The sequence below is a fragment of the Chiloscyllium plagiosum genome, chromosome 28 (genome assembly GCF_004010195.1).
Source record: "Chiloscyllium plagiosum isolate BGI_BamShark_2017 chromosome 28, ASM401019v2, whole genome shotgun sequence".
Classification (NCBI taxonomy): domain Eukaryota; kingdom Metazoa; phylum Chordata; class Chondrichthyes; order Orectolobiformes; family Hemiscylliidae; genus Chiloscyllium; species Chiloscyllium plagiosum.
In genome coordinates, this window is record NC_057737.1 from 20971520 (window position 1) to 20992219 (window position 20700).

The following is a 20700-nucleotide window of genomic DNA, read 5'->3' on the forward strand; positions in this document are numbered from 1 at the left end:
ATACAATGATAATGACTGTAAGTGTTCCACAAAATTTGAATTTTTGCCTTATTTTTGCATTACTCAAACCCCATATCAAATGTCAATGTAGATGCCAAGAATTAAGTATGTCGCCATCAGGAATTCTTCAAAACTCAAAACACTTTCAAAAAAACCATTCTTTCGGAAACTTTTCATTGGTTCTGTCTTCAATAATCCTGAAGGGATGATGCTTTATTTCAGCCAGGACTGCTTTAATATTTAAACAAGTATGTACTAGATCCACCGAGTCCTGGTCACTGGCAGCATCAAAGAAAGCTGTTGTGTTTGCAAAGGCCAGAAAGACTTGCCAGCTGAGAATAGTGCACTGAGTGTTGGTGAAACTACCAGGAAACTGGGGCAATATGAAAACATTGAAATATTGGATGCAATATTCCAGCTAAAGCCTTAGTAGTGTTCTATATCAGTTTAAACATAGCTTCCTCACTTTTACACTCTGTAGTTCCTATTAATAAAACCCAAGATGCTATTTGCTTTATTAACCATTCTCACAAACTGTTCTGCCACCTTCAATGATATATGTACTTATACATAGTTTCAGCCCTGGGGTCAGTAAGTTCAAGGGTCATTAGAGAGTCTGGAGGTGAACTATATAAGGTTGGTGGTTCGGAAAACCACACATGATATTAGAGATGTTGCATGCCGCTCAGGGAGGGATGGAAACAGTCAGAAATTGTCGGTGGATGGAGAATTTGTTCAGCAGAGATTGGAGAGTGGGTGGAGATAATGGCGGTGATAATGGATGGGGATGAGAGTGGGGTGTGGGGGTTTGCTGATGCTGGGGCTTGTGAAAATAGGGGAATGTTTGCATGCTTGATTGTTGAAACTGGAGAAAACATTTGGCTTCCCCTATTATACAACCATAAGTTTCTACTGTAAAAGAACTAACTTGATGGAGTTTCTGTCTTTTGCCTCTTTTTATCAGTTGTAGCTCCCAAGGTCAGGGAAACTCAGTCATCATAGTTAAAAATATTTTAAAAAGTGGAAAATGAAGGTGCACAGCTCTATTAAAGGTTTCAACAACTGATAGAGTCAATCACCCAAACCTCATCCGGCTTCCATTAATGCGGGGAACTGAATGGGTTCAAGTTAAGTTCACTTCCTGTTTCAGATTCCTGTAACATTTTAACTTCCCATTTGACCCAAGACCACCCACTTTTGGGGCAGGTCTTTTGCTTCGCTAGTGGATGCTGCCAGACTGAAAATGGTGTTTTATGCTTGCCTATAACAAAAAAAACAACCGCAGCATTTCAAAGTGATTTACTGGTTGCCGGACACTTGACACTTAAATTGGATGAGCTGGGGCTACGATTGGAGAATAGGCAATTGAGATGCAATGTCATGGAGGTGTTCAAAATCATGTGGATCTGCATAGAATGGACAGAAAGAAACTTCCCATTTGCAAAGATTTGAGAACCAGGGACACAAATTTAAAGAGATTGGCAAAAGAATCAAAAGCAACATGAGTTAAATGGCACAGCGTGGTGAAGGAAGATTCAACCATAATCTCTTAAGGGAATTGGATAAATGCCAGATGGATTTAAAAAAATGCAAGGTTCTGGAGATAAGGTTCAGCCATTTTACTTGCAGCCTCCTCCCTCCCCTGACTGGACTTGTTGGTATTCTGTTGGCTTTGATCTCATACAGCAGATTAATTTTCTCCTTGTCACACCTGATGTTTACACCTATTTTGTACATCTATCCCTCCTTTACCACCACTATCACTGCTATTATCCTTTGTTCTGGGTATTCTCACTATCTCTTGTACTTATTTGTCCTCCACCTTTGTCAAAACCATAAATACCACCATTTTTCAGTTCCTTTCAGTTATGAAGAAGAGCCATAATCAAAACGTTAACTCTCTTTCTCTCTTGAGCACTTTCAGGTTTATTTTCAGACCTGAGTACACAGCCTCAGCATGAAGGAACACTCTTTTGGATTGAGATGAGAAGGAATTTCTTCAGCCAAAGGGTGGCAAATCTGTGGAAGTCATTGCCACAGAAGGCTGTGGAGGCCTAGTCATTGGACATCTTTAAGACAGAGATAGATAGGTTCTTGATTAATAATGGGATCAACTGTTACAGGGGCGGGAGGGCGGGAGAATTGTTTTGAGAAACATACAAGCCATAATGGAGCACACTCAATGGGTTGAATAGCCTAATTTTGATTCTATAACTTACGGTCTCATGGGCTATTAAGGATTAAGTAAATTTCTCTTGCAGTCAACACAGCCGTAACCAGCCATTTTCTCTCCTGTGACCACTCTTCAATTCTATAAATGTTTCTGAGAGATATGGAAATGTCTTGCATTATCTTTAAAACTTGATATATTCATGTACTATGGGAATGAATGTCATCATGTCATGTCATGTTATGTATGCTCTGTCTCAAAGCAGTCCCTTGGTGCATTGTTCACTGATGTTTAAACTGAAGCCTTTTTTTGTTGTTTTTTTTTGTCAGCGGTTATTTGCCATTACCTTCCACTCAGGGACAGTTAGAAGGCAGGTCCCAAGTCTACCTCAGACTGAGTGGGAATTGAACCTGCTTTGTTGTCGTTCTGAACCACATGCTAGCTAACTAGCAACAGAGGGCACCTCTCTCACCCCCAACCCGATGGGAATGAATTTAGGGAATTAAATGGTTCTGGAAATGAATGTGATTTAAAAAGCAATTTTATGTCACAAGCTGAAATCTAAACACACCAGTAAAAATATTTATTATCTAACACACATAAAACCCGATTGATGTTTTATGATTTGCATATGGTCCATGATATTCCCGGATAGCTCTTTGGTTGCAATCATGAAGGTTCCCTCAACAGAGATTAAGAAATAAATTTACACAGTAGCGTAAACCTAAGTAGAACTAAAATTAATTACAGCACTGAGAGCTGGACCTGTTACAATAATGACAAAAATAAAGCCTGACCAGTACAGCTAAAAAGCTAATGATGCCATTTAATTTTATATCATGGCTGAATTCTGTTTTCACACCTTTCACTGATAGCTAACCCTTCACAAAGACCCATCTTTGCTCTTTGATGCATTGTGGGTCAGTTGAAATATTGTTGAAATTGGCTATAATATTTGGAACCTAGACTATTCTAATGGTGACGTAAATGTCTCATCTATATCATACAATGACCCAAGGCCTTTAAGAGCTATTTGATGTTGTTAAGAATTGATCCTTGCAGAAACAGTATTATTGTGCACTCTTACCTTTAGGAAACTTTGAAAGGTTAACAGGAATGTAGGAGAATTAGATCACAAATAACACAAAAATGTTAACATTTTGATAGATAATTAAGGCTTTGGTATTGGATGTAAACAAGCAGGATCCCATATGTTAGTTCACCTGGTTACAGTACTTAAATGATCATAAATCAGAGCTTTATTCCAGGGAGGATATCCCACTTGGGACACTGAGTTATAGTAGCTCTTTCATGAATGTGAAAGATCCATCATTCATGAGTCTACTGGTCTGAGTGAGTTATGACAGTCCTTTGTATAAATGAAAAGAAAATGCTTGGAGTTTACCCTGACTGGGAGAGATATTTTGTTTAATCTGTTGGTTAAAGGTTTGGGCAAAACATAAGGCAATCTCCAGTTGTGTTCTGGGGTGACAGCACAACTCCGTCAGTGTCTTTGAAGCAAAAATGGGGCAGTCAGATGATAAAATAGAAACAGGAAGACTATAAAACTGTGTGCAGAAGAGACATGTAAAACAAATTGGGGGTAGGTTGAAAGAAGAGGAGAATGTCCTTAAAATCACACTGAGAGATGAAACAAATGTATCTAGGCAATATCAATATTTCATTAGCAAGTCCTGAGCGTATTGTTTTATGAAATAAATGTGAAATCATCAAACAAAAGTAATGTTAAAGCTCTCATTGTCTTTAATAAGAAGGAAATCAAGCTTTAGATCTCCATTGCCATATACTGAAAGGTTTGAATTAAATGAAAAACTGCTGAAATTCCTGATATTCAATGGAAGTTCTTTTCTGAATTCTGAATTGTTTAAACTCTTTAGAAACACATTCCAGCTTTATATTCATGACCAATTATAAACGTACATTCTTAAAACACCAGCATTTAAGTTTGAATATTGCACATTTTTACTCGTCTAAAGATAAAGGTGGACACACACCTTGAGACTAAACTGTAGCCTTCCTGGATTACAAAGTGCTGATGCAATCGATTATTATAAAATGATCACATCGTAGTTGTAAAAAAGGTTTCCTCAGATTTAATTAATGCTGAATAAAGGAACTCCAGATACAATAAGTCATTATAAAAATTATCTTAACAGTTCATAACCTGAATCTTCGACTCTGAGCCCATGTCTATTATTGAAGGAAACGAACGTACACTCATGCAGCAATCTTAGATTTATGATGAGAGGTGGGAATGAGGAGTGAAGAATAAGAAAATGGATAAAAATAGAAAACATCTTATAAATTTGTACTTGCTGCAATATTTTCAATTGCCTGCAAATTAAGATAGTGCATTGAAAGATTGAGTTTTCAGGTTACTTTTTTAAAAGATGCAAAATTTAAAAATGTGGATATTAATAATTTGAGCTCAGAATTATGCTGAAGTATAAACAGTGAAACACATTACAGAACATTCACCTTACTGAGTGAGGATTGGGTTGATGGGTTATAGATAGGCCAGCTTTTTACTCAGCCTTCAGTGGTTTCAGCTTCCCACTGACCTCAAACTGCGTTGTGTAATTCCTATATGAAGTCACATTCAGGCAAGAGATGGATGCTCCGCAGTTTGGCTTCATGCATTCTGCAGTATATGTGCAGCTTATACACCTGGGCAGTAAAACTACTTAATTTTTAAACCCCTTTCCTGCTAAATACTAAGGATTTGATGAACACATGGATATGTACAGTTCTGTGCATGTGTACCTGTCTTATCTCAGGATAAAGTAACACAGTGTAACCTAGGTTTGCTGGCCCATGTTACTCTCAGCAGGTACTGATCTCTGAGCTGCAGTATAACAATGCCCTTCAGGCACTTTTTACACTGGTGCTTTTTTAGTTCAGACTGTGGGAGAGTGGCAGGTGTGTACTGGACCCTTGCATTTATGTTATTAAAACTGCCTCCATTATTGTTTGGCTGAATTATAGATGATTTACAAGCAAACAAGTGGCCAAATCATCTTGTTCTCAGCATCAAGATATTTGAGAATTAAGAATCGCTTTCCTCCTGTTACCACCCATCGCCTCAGTTCCACAACAATGACCTTTTTGTTATAATATGGAACGCAATAAATGAGGGAATCATGTTGGGTCAGGTTGTGCTTTGTGTTGGTGATTGGCGATCTGCAGAAAAACCTAACAAATATAATTAGTGATTTGAGAATGTGAAGCGAATGAAGATTATTTGTTACTCTTAGAGAGTTACTTTGAGAGTTGCTGCTGTTTTACCCAGAGAGCAGCAGAGACTGCATCACTGTCTGTATTCAAGGCTGAGTGAGACAAAATGTTGATTAACAAAGGAGTACAGGAGTTATGGTGCAGGAAAGGCTGCAACATGGAGGGAAGGTCACAGTCAGATTGCCAGGTCCAGTGTGTGGAGGTGGTGGTGGGGAATCAGGTCCAGGTTGGATCCAGAGAGAGTTGATTCTGGGTCAGATCGGGTCCAGGCATGGAGGTTTGACTGGATGGGTGGCTGCTTTGAGCTGATTTCTGGAGGGGCATTCTCAGTGAGGTAGGAAGGGCTACTGAGTCTGGTGCTCATCAGATGGGGCAAGATCAAGAGTCTGTGGTTGGTGTCTGTTAGCTGTCAGTGAGGGATGTCAGTCTGAGTGTTGGAGCGGGGGTGAATGGTGAGCTGGGACAGTCAGTTTTATAGGTGGCTGGTGTGGAAGCAACTTTTAACTCATCTAACTTTTTCTGGCTAAGTTTGTTTTTAATTCCTTCACAGACTGGGGTATTGCTGGCTAGGCCAACATTTATTGCCCAACCCTAATTGCTCAGAGGGCAGTTAAGAATCAACAACATGGTTGCGGCTCTCAAGTCAAACTTAGGCCAGAGCAAGTAATGCTGACAATTTTTTGTCCTAAAGATCATTAGTGAACCAGATGGGTGTCCCCCCCCAATAATAGCTTCATGTTCGTCAGTAGCTTTTAATTCCAGATTTGTATTGCATTTGAACCCAGTTCCCCCGAACATTACCTGGGTCTCCAGATTACTAGCCCAGTGATAATACCACTAGGCCATTGCCTCCCCTATTCAGGTAAGTGAGTTGAATCACTATAACTCTAACTCAGGATTGGGATTTTTTTTTCAGAAGTTCCAGAAGAACGAAAATTAGCCATTCTTTAACAGAACAGCCATTTGTATCCTCGAGTGAACATGATCCAAATATGGAATCAATTTCACTGCCCATTGGAATTTTATCTTCCCAGGCAGTTTCCATGGAGTCAGTGCACATGGAGTCTGAGAGGTCTTGATATGCATCTTTGGGGTTCATCTGGTCTCCAGCGACCAGAAGATCTGAGCCACATGTGATGTGGTCTGAAACTGCATAGACAGAGCAGGTTTAATAGTTTGCAAAAACAATATACGTCAACCAGCCAGTTAAAGTAAACTAATAAAAGTATTTATTTTAGTAAAATTGTCTTTGATGCTTGTATGAAGAGTGAAATATGCTGAGACAAGTCAATTTGGTCACTTTTCATTGAGCAAAGCTAAATAGCTTCATAAATTTCAGTAATGAGTAAATGATGAGAGCTTATCCTTGGAGAGATTTCCACCAAAATCCATGGGAACTGTTCCATTATCATTCTGTGAACTTGAAACTTTCTGTTCTCTAAGCTGATCTTCTGCTGCGGAAGTGATCACATTTCACTAAAAGTGAACTTCTGGCCGATCACTGTGACACTTATTGCTGCTATGAGGAAAAGAAAGGTTCATTTCCAGATGTTTGTTACCTTACTAGGTAACACCTTCAGTGGACCTCATGCAAAGCACTGCTGATAGTTCCTGCTTTCTATTGATATGTTTGGGTTTCTTTGGGTTGGTGATGTTATTTCCTGTGGTGATGGCATTTCCTGTGGTGAAGTCACTTCCAGTTCTTTTTCTCAGGGGGTGGTAGATGGGGTCTAACTTGATCTGTTTGTTGATAGAGTTCTGGTAGGAATTCTTGTGCGTGTCTTTGTTTGGCTTGTCCTAGGATGGATGAGTTGTCCCAGTCGAAGTGGTGTCCGTCCTCATCTGTATGTGACGATATTAGTGAGAGAGGGTTATATCGTTTTGTGGCTAGTTGGTGTTCATGTATCCTGGTGGCTAGTTTTCTGCCTGTTTGTCCAGTATAGGTTTTGTTACAGTCCTTGCACGGTATTTTGTAAATGACGTTAGTTTTGCTCATTGTCTGTATAGGATCTTTCAAGTTCATTAGCTGCTGTTTTAGTGTGTTGGTGGGTTTGTGGACTACCATGATGCCAAGGGCTCTGAGTAGTCTGGCGGTCATTTCCAATATGTCTTTGATGTAGAGGAGAGTGGCTAGGGTTTCTGGATGTGTTTTGTCTGCTTGTTTGGGTTTGTTGCTGAGAAATTGGCAAATTGTGTTCATTGGGTACCCATTCTTTTTGAATACTCGGTATAGGTGATTTTCCTAGATATAAAATCATGAGGGGCGTGGATAGGGTGAAACACCAATGACTTTTTCCCAGTTAGGGGAATCCAAAACTAGCGAGCGTAGGTTGAAGGTGAGAGGGGAGAGATAAAAGGGACCTAAAGGCCAATATTTTCGCACAGAGAGTGGTGCATGCATGGAATGAGCTGCCAGAGGATGTGATGGAGGCTGGTACAATTATAACATTTAAGTGGCATCTGGTTGGTATATCAGTAGGAAAGGTTTAGAGGATATGGGCAAAATGCTGGCAAATGGGACTAGATTAATTTATGCCACCTGGTCGGCATGGACCAAAGTTGGACCAAAAGGTCTGTTTCCATGGTGTACATCTCTATGACTCTCTACGACGTCACCATTAAACAGAACTTCCCCTTTCAGCTTCTCAAGGGACTATATTTTCTGTGATAGGTTGGTTCATCCCTCAATCACCTCCAACAACCCATCATCTTCAAAGGTACCTATCCATGTGACAGGGATTTACAATACCTGCCTTTTTAGTTCCTCTCTTCTCATTGTCTGAGGCCCAATTATATGCCTCCCAAGTGAAACAGCAATTTACTGGTACTTATTTCAGTCTAATGTATTCACTGCTCATGATCTGATTTCCTGTTTACTGGGGAGACCAAATGGATAACTGCTGTGTGGAACATCTCCATTTGGTTCACATACATGACCTTGCGTTTCTGGTTGTCTGTAAATTTAGTTCTTGACTTCACTCTGATGCTGCTCTCTCTGTCCTCAGTTCCTGTGGTATTCCAAAGAAGCTCAACATATGCTTGATGAACAGAACTTTATCTTTCGATTAAGCACTTTACAGCTTTTTGGATTCAACGCTGAGTTCAATAACTTCAGTTCATACCCTCAGTCCTGTTTTGATTCTTTTTACTTTGTAGGTTTTAGTTTTATATCTTGATATTGGTCTTTCTGACATTCACATCTCCTCCTAGCGAATATTTTTGGTTTTGTATCTCTCCCTTTACTGCTTCCTCTCTCCCTGCATTGCCAATCCCTTTATCATTTAATCTCTCCTGTCGTCCACCCAGTAATAGACCCTTTCTTTTGTTCTTTTTCCACCATTCCCATCTTTCACTTGCTTACAACCTGAAATATTTGTAATTTTGCCCAGTTCTGATGAAAGGTAATTTACCTGAAATGTTAACTCTTTTTTTCTCTCTCTACAAATAGGGAGCTGATTTACTGAATATTTACTCCAGCAAAGATATGAAATTACAAGTTTCCTAGGCCTGCATTATCTTGGAATTTATCTGGCACATCAGGGGCTGGATTTTATGGACCCTCGCTGGTTGATTTGCAGAGCAAGGATGCCTATGAAATGCCAGAGGTGTTGCACCCATCAAGTTCCCACCTGTCCTGCCACAATTTTACTTGTGGTTAGTATACCATTGGGTATTCGCATATCCGAAGGCTAACTGAAGCTATTAAGTGGTGAAGCAATATTTCACTTAAGGACCTCATTTCTTTGGCCCTGAATATAATGATCAGCATGCGAGGCATTTACCAAATATCTAACTCAGCAGTTGTAACCGTGTAGGCTGGTGGTGGGCAAAGAGGGAGGGGATGTATTTTTAGAGACATCCTGAGCCTATTAGAAGGTTCGTTCCTACATGTATAGTTCTCTGCTACTTCTGGTCTGAACCAAACCCATCCACCATCCCACTTACCTTTTCCTCAAGTACTGAGTCTTCAGTGTTGGGGACAGCTGTAGACCCAACAAGGGTTATTGCTTCTGCCGGCAATGATGGGACAAGTGTTTTTCAGAGGTGGGACTTCTTGCATTGGTATGGATAAAAGTTCTGCCTTAAACCAGCACATGACCCTGTGAGTGTTTGATCTCTGGATGGGTGAGGGGATGAGAAATCGTTCCTGACATTTTTGCGCAGCAGACTGGTGCCTCAATAAACCCAGCCCAATGTGAGATTATATTAGATTAGATTAGATGATTAGATTCCCTATAGTATGGAAACAGGCCCTACGGCCCAACAAGTCCACACCGACCCTCTGAAGAGTAACCCACCCAGACCTATTCCCCTGCATTTACCCCTGACTAATGTACCTAACACAATGGGCAATTTAACATGGTCAATTCACCTAACTTGCACATTTTTGGATTGTGGGAGGAAATCGGAGTACCCGGAGGAACCCACGCTGACACAGAGAGAATGTGCAAACTCCCCACAGTCAGTGGCCCGAGGCAGGAATCAAACCCTGGTTCCTGGTGCTGTGAGGCATCAGTGCTAACCACTGAGCCACTGTGCCGCCCGTGAGAGATGGGGAGTAGCATGTGGATGCAGTCAAATCAGGATTATCTGAGGATGAAGCAAATTGAACAGGCTAGAGAAGGAATGATAATCTGTAACGAATGTTTCAGTGCCATTTTGTATGGATGCTGGATATCTGAAACATCACCAACCACAAGGCACAGATGTTAAACATCTTAGTTGTGTTTCGTGTAAAATAAAACGTTGTTTTCTGAATTTTGCTGTAAAAAAGTAGTTTTGCAGTCCTTGAGGAGTTATTTGCACCAAAGCTGAGAAAGGTAGCACATCCAATTGATTTTGTTGTTCTTGCTATTTTTATGGGAACATTATTTTTTAAAACTGCAGTTCATCTGAATGCCTTTTCTGTCGAGATGTTCTCCATGAGAACATTAGTTAGTATCACTTCAGACTCTGCTTTCTAAATGGCATAACACATAAATATTCAATAAATTAGCAGCATAGTTTTATAGATTTATCAGTCATTCCAGGCAAAAAAATGACAGGCAATGTTTCAGCTGAAATATTAATGCTGACATATTAATGATTTCTGAATAAATGATGTCATTTTACATTGTTTCATTAGAATTAACTCACTTTCCATTTTGGCTTCATTTCTTGAAGAGAGAGAATGTAACAAATTGTTTTCATCTATGTGAAAAAGTAATTCTCATTCAGAAGAGGAAGAATGCCCTGTCTCTCTTCTTCTGGAAGTTAGGGAATTAAAAGTTCAATGTTTCAAACTGTCTTCAATGTCATTAACTAACCACATTTGGAGGAAATGACAATGGTAGATAAAAGAAATTGGTACTGTTTCATTAGTTTACATTTAGCAGAATAAATCCACTTTTTATTCCTATTCAAACTCACCATTTAAAGAATTAACAGCTGTATTTCTTATCGTTGGATTGGTTCTGAACATGCAAGGCAATGCTCCCCACCACCCCACAACTCTGAAATAGTTTTATTTAACACTATGTTACACACACTTTATTCCCAGACATAAAAAGAATATAAATAGAAATAATCATAGGGTGGCAATGAATTATGTACTTAGTGGGTTAAACTGCCTTTTGTTTTTGGGCCTTTAAATTCTCCATTGGACCATCCATTTAAGTGATATGATATGTAGACATAAATTTGTTTTGAATGTTTAAAATGCCAGATGTTAATTTCCCTGGAATGTGTGACTGTGTGTTGCCAAAGCAATGAAACCCAAGAATGGCTGAAAAATGTCTGACTACAAAACTGAGTTTGCAGTTTTTCAGACATGCGTGCACACACACATTCTCCCTCACTTGTTTTGCAAATGATGATCAAATATTTATTCATTTGGAAGGTCTATATGATTTCTTCTGTTTCATAAAGTACTCTTTGACCATCTTAAATTATCAATCTACAATCATATGTCTGTCACAAGGGGAGAAGATGATGCCTCACCACCTGCTTACTGTAATGTAATGCTGATTCCCTGATTGGGCAGTTGCTGAGGAATAGAGAATACTTGTCAGGAAATCACTGGCCTTTATTTAGATCATCCATTCACTTCATGAGGTTATAATGGACTTGCAACGTACTTTGACTACATATGGAGCACCGCATTTAGATTTAGCTATGGTATTGTTCAAACGTTGTAGAGGTATCAGGGAAAGTGCAAGAAATATTCAAAGGTATGGTATCCAAACTGTGAGATTACAGCAGAACAAGAAAAAGATCAACAGATTGCATCTCTTTTCTTTTTGAAAAGAGAAGGCTGAAGAGTGACGGTATGGAGACATTTCAAAATATTGAAGGTTTCAACAGAGTGGACATAGAAAGAGTGTTTAGACTTGTAGGAAAAAAAACAAAACCAGAGCCCATCAATATAAGACAGTCAACAAGAAATCAAATAGAGATTCTAGAAACAAATACAGGCTGATGAGAATGTGGAACTCAGTACCACAGAGAGTGGTAGAAGTGCACAATATAGATACATTTCAGCGGAAGTTAGATAAATGCAGATGATCAAAGTGAGAATATGTTGTTAAGCTGACATATGAGGAAAGGTGCAAGGGATGCAAATAGAGCATTAAAAGTTGCATGGGCTAGTTGGGCTGAAAGGCCTATTTCTGAAAATTTATTCTATGCAATTCTCACATTCATATATTGTCAATTCAGGGCAAGCAAGCCCTAAAGAAGTTTGTCTGAATCCTTTGGCTACTTAACAGTCTGAAGAGGTTGGGCCACAGAGGGATTAAATGCAACTATAAACAATTATTCACATTATTACAGTGTCTGTGCATGCATGCAAAAATGGAATAATTTATCTTCTAGCTTGGTTTCTTTTATTATATACTTGGACTTCAATTTATTTTTGGAAGAGCAGCAAGTCCCAAGTGAATTGAGCTGATGCTGTATCAGATACATCACAGGCATTTAAAGTTGGGGTGAAAGTAATTTTCATTTGTTGGACTTCAAACATTTCCTTCTTATTTCCAGGTAAATGTCACATGATTCTCTTAGTCCTATACAATCACCTCTGTTTAATTCCTTCTCTTTGAAGGCATAATGATGTTTTCCAATTTGAGGCATACATTTTTTTCCTCCTTGGACTTTTTATTATTGATTTATTTTTAACTAAATTCATGAGCATTTCTTGGTGCCTTAACATTTTCGATCAATGCTTTCATATTCGTTTTGCTTTTAAGAAAGGAGAATTCTGTGTAAAGTCAAAAACTTTTCACTGGAAAGTCTTAGTCACAAATTCCCTGCTATCACCCACGAGCCAGCATTAAGATGAACACAAAATAAGAACATTTGATCTGTTTTTATGTCTATCTAAAAATTCTGTCATGAGATTTTTAAAAGATTTATATTTTCAGCAAAAGCCAAAAAAAAACTTCGGTACAATTTCTTGAGGAACTTCTGTTTTAGCTGACAGCAGGTAATAAGAAACTAATTCCTTATTTTCCACAATGTATTGATTTTCATCCTCCTTCTAAAATGATATTTGCAGCAACTTTGTTGAAAGTAGAGGGCGAACCCATGAATGACTAAAACCTGACAGTCATAGTGATCTATGAGAAAAACCTTTCAGCACACTCTTTAGAGCAGTCAGTTGAACTTTGACCCAGCTGCCATCTTTGATGCTCCCTGTATCATGAATTTGGTAAATTACTCCATCAAAAGCTTTCCTTCACTGTCTGTCAGCTTGAAGGAGATGGTGACATCCTCTGACAGCTGACTGACAGAATGTAGATAGGTAAAAAAGGAGGCGAGAATTTTACCCACAATCCCTTGAGCTGGTGTGCTAAGCTATATCAGTCAATCTCAGGGCTAATTCGTGTCATTGCTTGTTTCCTATCTCCTTGAGACTACAGCAGAAGGTTGATAAAATTGAAGTGGAAATGAAGTTTGATGCACTGGAGGATATGAACAACAATGGTGTGAAGAAATGGTTTTGTATCCCTGATACACTCTCAGTACACTCAGGATCCAAACGACCTTGCTTTTGTCCTTGGGAGTGAAACAAAAATATTTTAAAGTGTAAACTAATTTATTGTGTCAAAATCTATTCTACAGATGACCATAGGTAACGCATACAGATAACTGATAATGGCAGTGAGCGACAAAATGAAACAATTCTCAAAAGACTTTTCAACTTCCAAGTATTTATGTTTGGAACTTGGGTAAGATTTCAGGACAAAATTAATTCCATTTAAAGGCATGGCATTCTATGATGTCATATTACAGAACCTTGCCATCCATAAAACAAGATTATGAAATTCATAACTCAAGCCTATAATTTAAAAAAAATACTTTAATCAGGTCCTCATATTATATTGAAAGACACGGACTTTTCAAATATTCTCAACATGTTCATTAAAAGTTCAATTTAGGTCATAGTAAAATGCTTTTTTCAGTGTTCTAATTTAAATTTTGCTGGTAATTTCTGTAATATACAAAACCTATATAAATATATTGTCGAGCACTTACGTTCTGTTTATTTTTACCAGACACAAATGCCCAAGGAAGACTTGATTTGCATGCAATAATAGAGATACATATTGCCTTTGTGAAAATTAAAAACACATTTAACAGGCTATAAAAATTAGGAACCCATGGATTAAGAGATGAGGCATATCATCACATACAATGTTTGGTGTGTTCTCCAAAGATTAGGACTGAATGTCAGTTCTCTTGGTACTGCCCTGTGTATGATTACAGGGCTCATATTACTTACATATATTTAGCTCCTCACATCTCCCTAACCCATTTATTGATGACAGTTCAGTTGCTAGGATAACAATTTTGTCCAGTGTGGTGGATGAAAAGGAACAGTGAACCCAATGTAATTTTAAAGCCTTACTGAGCGAAACTTTGGTCTGGATGCTCCACTCAGATAAATCTGATAGTCTGCTTACTCTGGAACTCTTCTGCACTATCAGGATGAGTCAAGGTTAGAGTGATGCTGGAAAAGCACAGCAGGTTAGGCAGCATCCGAGGAACAGGAAAATCGACGTTTCGGGCAAAAGCCCTTCATTAGGAATGAAGCAGGGAGCTTCTGGGGTGGAGAGATAAATAGGAGAAAGTGAGGTCTGCAGATGCTGGAGATCAAAGTTGAAACTTTATTGCTGGAACAGCACAGCAGGTCAGGGATAGGTCAGAGAGGAGGGTAGAGCAGATAGGTGGGACGGAAGATTGGCAGGTAGGACAAGTCACGAGGATGGTGCTGAGCCGGCAGGTTGCAACTGGGGTAAGGTGGGGGGAGGGGAAATGAGGTTTCCCCAGAGGCTCCCTGCCTCATTCCTGATGAAGGGCTTTTGCCCGAAATGCAATTTTTCCGTTCCACGGATGCTGCCTAACCAGTTGTGCTTTTCCAGCACCACTCTAATCTTGACTTGGATCTCCAGCATCTGCAGTCCTCATTTTTGCCTAGATTTTCAGGATGATCCTAGTCATAGTCTGAAATTTGCCAGTGCAATGTTCTCAAGGCCTGGTCTTCAAAGTGGACTGGAGCTCCCTTTCGAAATTTACATTTCTCACCATCCAAATGCACTGAGCTAAAACTTTCCTGGTCTCAGGCAATGCATAGGATAGGGAGGAAATGAAGGGGTCGCAGAAACTCACCAAAAATGTTTAGCCTGGGGATTTGCATTGAAGTGGATACATATGAAATAAACTGCAGATTAAAGGATTAAAGATAAAGGCTACTTTTTATCATAAAAATGCAAAACCTGAAATAAATCCTAACTAAAAAAACAATTTGTACAGCACAAGGAAAAAGATTAAAAGCAGCCTTGATCATTCTGTTCTTAAACATTTTAGCTATTGATGTCATTACTAAGGAATATCAAGGAAGAATTATTTATTAATAAAATTTAGCTCCTTTAAATTAGTGCTTTCTTTCAATTTATTCTAATCCTTAGCATAAAATTATAATACAATTATTTTGTTCTTATGTTTGTATTCCTTGAACCTAATTACTCACCTCAAAATCATTGCTAAGATATTATGTTCTCAAACTAAGATATACTTGGTCACCCCCCACTCCCCCACTCTGCAATACATTGTTCTTCCTTCCATTCTCATTGCATTGTGACCATTGTTAAAGGGCTAGGTGGAACACTGAACTCCCTCACATCTAGGACCATGTCTAAACAGAGTCCCAACTAGGGGAGTAGAACGCTTATTCTAATGACTATAAAGATTATGAAAAGAGGGAGACTTGGGGATTGCATTACTTGTCTCCATTTTTATTGCACACAATCTCTTCAGTAGATGTTATTGTGAAAACAATTTGCGAAAGGGTTTGATTCAGATCTTAGTTTGTAAATCCTTATCTCAAAATTGCTCATAATTTAATGCAGATTGGCAGTAAGCTGACAGTTGTACTCAGCAGGACAACCAAGGAAGATAACACAGTACAAGAAACGGGCATCTTTCAGGAAAACACATGTAGTTATGTTCCTGCACCTTTCTGGGGTTAAGGTCAGAAGGTTCTTTCTTCAAGCTGTATCTGGCATGTGGAATGGGTAGAAAAATGTTCAATTTTGCACTGCCACTTCCCACTGCTGCAAAAAAAAGGTCAAAGAAACAATGATTTTCACAACATGTGTGAAGGGGCCATACTGCCTGACCCCGCTGCAAACGTCAGTGGCAGTCAATAGACCAAAAAGAAAGGCTTGTCCCACAACAATAAAGTGCTGAATGGACCATGGTGCAGGAGACTTGAGAGCTGCCTACTGTATAGTGGACATTGCTGGTACCACCAGAAGTCCCATGAAAATCTTTGATGGATCCTAGAGCCAGGTAAGTCCTAGGCTTTTAGGGTTGGGAAAGGTCAGTTAGCTTTGAGGTGTGGGGAGAGATAGGAATAGTGAATCCTGGGGGTATGGGAGGCTTGGAGGTGGTAATATATTGGGATTGGCTCCTGATGTACAGGGCAACACCCTCTGAATGCACCTTCTCTTCCTTCTAGTCTTTTCAGAAAGAAAATTGGTTCGCCAAATACTACCCAGCCATTGCCAACTGTTTTCTGGCTTGGTTACTGTGAAGCAGGTTCAATTGGCAAGATAGTGAGCCCAATCAGCTGTTAATTAATTGTTAGGAAATAGTCAATGCACTGCTCGATTTCAAGATTTGGCTCAGGATGGCCTACCCTCGTGTTTTAGGTGCCTCCTGTACAGAAAACATGGCCAGTGGGGACAGCCACATTCTCCCAGAGAGTTAATAATGGGGCAGAAACTCTAAAACCTCACCTCTATCAGACAATTCGAACATCACTTTGAAACAAAGCGGTTGGAATGGAATCCTCTTGTGTTGATGAAGTCAGCAGTATGAGATGGTACTCTCAACACAATGTACATGCAGTCTATAGCACTCTGAACCTGGGGGAAGCCAGCTATGTTGGCAAACACTGTGGCTCAGGCTGCAACACTAACATTGTCACAGGAAAACTAGGTGAAGTGGTGTGACCTGACACAAATTGGATCAGTCTTGAGACTTCTATGGGTTGAAGTTTGAGATCTCACACAAGTCCCCAGTGGATCCTTGGAAGCAGTCAGAATGCTGCTTAGCTGTCACCTTGGTGGAGTTTGAGTTTGGATGGCCACCCCCTACTTCAGGTCACAGGATCCATTCTAGCAGCTGATGTTGTTCTGTGACAGTGTCTCGGGACATCCTCAGTCTGCAGAAACACTGCGTCTTGCTCATCTGGACAAAATGGTGTGGGAAATGATACAAACTCTGAGCCTTCTGTACCTCCTGAGGGACTCATCAGCTGGGCCTCTTCATGTGAAAGCTGATCGCGATGTGGAGGTTGCTGCTGGTCTTTGTTGGGCTTGTTGGTACATTTGCTGCTCCTCCATTTCTCTGCACCTTTGTTGAATTACAGCAACAGCAATGGTAGCCCCTTCTGTGACTGGATTCATTGGTCACATTTCCAATGGAGTTGGGTGATGGATATAACAAAAAGAAAAGGCCCTTAGAAATGTATTCATCTCACTCACAAATGACAATCTAGCATAGTCCTCCATACACTGGGACATAAAGGATTCCACTGGGATGGTCATATTTCAATGCAAGCAGTATTGGCCATGTGTACAAATGTAAGTTCTGTTCAAGTACTGATACCTTGTCCCAAACACCAAAGACCTCTCATCACCCAGGATAGGCAGCATTGCGCATAAAGTAGACAGGCAGGAGACTGGAAGAACACAGAAATCCGGCAGCATCAAGAGATGGAGAAGTTGACGTTTTGGGTGTAAACCTTTTCCAGTCCTGAAGAAGGGTTACGCTTGAAGTGTCGACTTTCGATCTCTTGATGCTGCCTGGCTTGTTGTCTTCTTCTGGCCTCATGCCTTTGATTCCAGTATCTGCAGTTTTTTTTGTATCTAACCAAGCATTGCACATAAAAGCATGCTGGTGAATATTTACAATTCAGGTGAGAGGCAATCAGCTCCATTGCTGAGAAGCCAGCGCGATCTTGGATTGTTTTTGTGAATCATGGCCCAGAGTTGACTCCTTTAATGTCACCTGGAATTACTTCTGCTTTAGACAAATGTCTGTCTCCAATATGCAGTGATCAATGACGTGACCAAAATTGATTGTGACCTGCATTTCTAACCCAGTTGGACGCTGCAAGCGTTTCATTTACGGGGTGAAATCCACAGTTCTCCATGTTCCACACTTTTGAGGGCAATGCTAAACTATCATTACACAAGTCTTCAAACTGTATTGTGAAAGTACCTGACAATACAATTCTCCTTGGATGGCTTCACATTGTTCAGGTACAGCTCATATATTCAACAGAAACCAAAATAAAACCAACTGCTATGCCCACTCCGGTGCAAATTTACAATTCACAAGAGTACAGAAGGCAAGCAGGTTACTCTTGCCACAGACAGTTGCAAGTTCGGACTGAGAATCAAGCTGTCCACCCAAACTTCCATATGCTTTTCCTACTGTCCGCCCTGTTGAGGATCCCCCATATTCCCACACACCTTTTTGGACTTACAATGTACTTAGTTCCACCAATCATTGCTCTCTGCTGTATCAGAGGCAGTGTGGTTGTAATTGTCAGTGACCCCTCTCTTACAGGTCTCCCATGTCCTCCAATGCACTCTTGTCTCCCCGGTTTATTTATTATGTTTCCCTCCTTTGTAATTATTATTCCCTCTGTATCCCAGAATGCTCCCTCCAATCCCTCGAATTGACTTCATAACTTTCCCATCCCAGCAGTGGCCCCTGACAAACCCCAGTGAGTTTCATTGAGCTGACACCCAGGAGTGACCGTGATCCACCCTCTGATTGACTTGAATGGGCAATCCTGAATGTTGGCTGACCAGATCCTGACTGTTATCTGCATAGCTCCTGCACTGACTTCCTGTGACTCCCTGGACTGATTGCACAGGACTAGCAAAGCTAAGCATTGCCCACTCTCCGGACTCTGACCTTCCCAAGTGGCTAACTGACCATGTTCAAACCTCCAGGCTCCTATTGGATACAGCTTTTAACATATTATGCTGGGACACCCTGGGACCCAGGTTCGATTCCAGCCTTGGGCGACTGTCTGAATGGAGTTTCTAAGCTCTCCCCTTGTCAGTGTGAGTTTCCACTGGGTGCTCTGTTTTCCTCTCACAGTCCAAACAATGTGCAGGTTATGTGTATAGGCCATGCTACAAATTAGTCTAGAGTGTCCAGGGATGTGCAGGTTAGGGAAGTTAGCCATGTGGTAAAAGGCTAGCTCCCCATGTGGACTTATTGGGGTGGGGATTTACATCTGTGTGGAATGCTCTTTGGAAGATCAGTGCCAAATCAATGAACGATTCTATGACTTGACTGAGTACTCCCTTCAGACATTGCCATTTGGTGATGTGCTTGCAGTGTTTTTACTACACATGATGCAAGCACATGAGGTGGGTGTGAGGTAGACCTAGTAACATAGTGTGACATAGTGTAACATACAGCAACATGCCCACCTCTTGACTGATGACTGCTGACAACTTTAACAAGCTCTAGCTTTGTGTTTGTGTTAAACAGTGAGGCACCACAGAACTACTGTAAGCCTTTACATTCTGGCTGAGGGCACAAAGTGCAAAGGGCAAAGCCAGGCAGAAAGGCTCTGAGCATTAAGCAGATGCAATGTGAGTGAGCACTAAGAAACAAAGCCATGCACCATGAGGTGCACCCTGGTCAAATCCATAAGATGGGGTCTGTCCCCACCCATATAGTGGCCGACCTGCAGCATTACATGAAAGGGGCAGGTGTGCTCCAAAGTGGAGAATGCACTTAAATGCAGAACCGTATCGTAAGTGGGTTGGAGATGTGTCATGAGGCTGCAGTGAAATTGGTATCTCTCTGGTGCCACCATCCTTTGATGGGAAGCACCAGGTAGTCACTGGCCATGGATATGTCAGTATCTGTTTTCCAAGATGGAAGCCTGGATGAGAAAGCGACGACCATGAGCCAACAGGTCCCTGCTCTGACTTTCACGTCAACTGTTGACATTCAGTTTCTAGCCAATAGGACGCTGAATGAAAAACTGCTCAACTACAAGGCAAGATTAGGTAATGGTGGGATTTAACTAGATGCAAATAGGCCTCTTGTTGCTCACTAGTGAGATTCTCATCAGGAGTTTAACACTTGGTTGAAGAATAAGGCATGCATCGGGAGTCTGATATCTGCCAGTTTTCCTAACTGACTGGTCAATGCCCATGTTGTTCAGGGGCTGGGAAGATTCTACTTCACCATCACTTTGCTGCCTCTCCCATTCCCCCCCCCCTTCTCCCATACTGTTTCTTAGAAAATGGGCTGGGGCTGGAATGGGGGTTGGATGGAGGCAACTTGAAATGTCATGCCTGCTCATCCCCTCAATGGTTAAAAATTCAGCCCCGTTCTTCAAAGAACATCACTGGGTTGATCATTTCACACGTCTTAACTGCGGTCTTCCAAAGACCTCTCTTCAGGAACCTTTCCTTTAGAATGAAAAATTGTACATGTGACACCAATAATCAAATAAAAGGTGAGAGGACAGCCAGGAAATTTTAGATTTAAAAATAGAAAATGCTCGAAATTCTCAACTGGTCTGTCAGCATCTATGGAGAGAGAAGCATAGTTAACATTTTGAATATGATTCTTCTTCAGAACCAGGGGAGTTATAATAACTGTAATAACACCTAACTATAGAACAGTTAGCCTGTCTGTTGTCAGCAAATGCCTGGAGTTAATAATTAAGGATGGATTGACTAAACAAT